The sequence below is a fragment of the Brassica oleracea genome, chromosome C3 (assembly GCF_000695525.1).
Source record: "Brassica oleracea var. oleracea cultivar TO1000 chromosome C3, BOL, whole genome shotgun sequence".
Taxonomy (NCBI): domain Eukaryota; kingdom Viridiplantae; phylum Streptophyta; class Magnoliopsida; order Brassicales; family Brassicaceae; genus Brassica; species Brassica oleracea.
The window spans coordinates 59,338,757-59,339,412 of NC_027750.1; positions in this window are offsets into that span (position 1 = coordinate 59,338,757).

The following is a 656-nucleotide window of genomic DNA, read 5'->3' on the forward strand; positions in this document are numbered from 1 at the left end:
CATGGCTATCCCTGTACATATCAGTAGGATCTTCGTTTTTAAGACCCTTGGGCTGAGGAGGAAAACGGCCAGACATTGCTCCCTAGACACCACTGCCTTTTCCAACACTCCATCAGAGGTTCTCCTTCACCTTAATCTTGTACATACCAGTTTATCTTTGCATATTGCTTTCCTTTGGGTATCTCTCCCTTACTCACACAGAAACTGTGTGATTTAAGTGTGGGAGGAGGTACCAAGTGTTTGATCATGTTTTCTTTGATGATTTTGAGTCTCATGCATTGCATTGTACATACATATATGCATAGAAAAACAAAAAAAAATCAAATTTTTGAATCATGTAGTTGCATCACTTGCATTCTTAAGATTGAGTCTAGAGCATATAGGATGCATTCACTTGCATATGGAGCAGCTGATTGATATTGCCTTGTATAGAACACTTGTTTGCACTGAATTTGACACCCTAGTTAAACTTGAAAGGCTTGCATGCTTTGAGCCTTGAAAACTCTTCTTGAAACTTGTTTGCTTGCTTGATATTGGCATTGTTCTTGAAACCAGCTCCAACCTGGACTTAGACTTGACTGAACTTAATCTCTCTTGCATATGGGCATTTGCGTACTTGATCATGGGTCTCATACACATTTGGGTTATCTTATTCC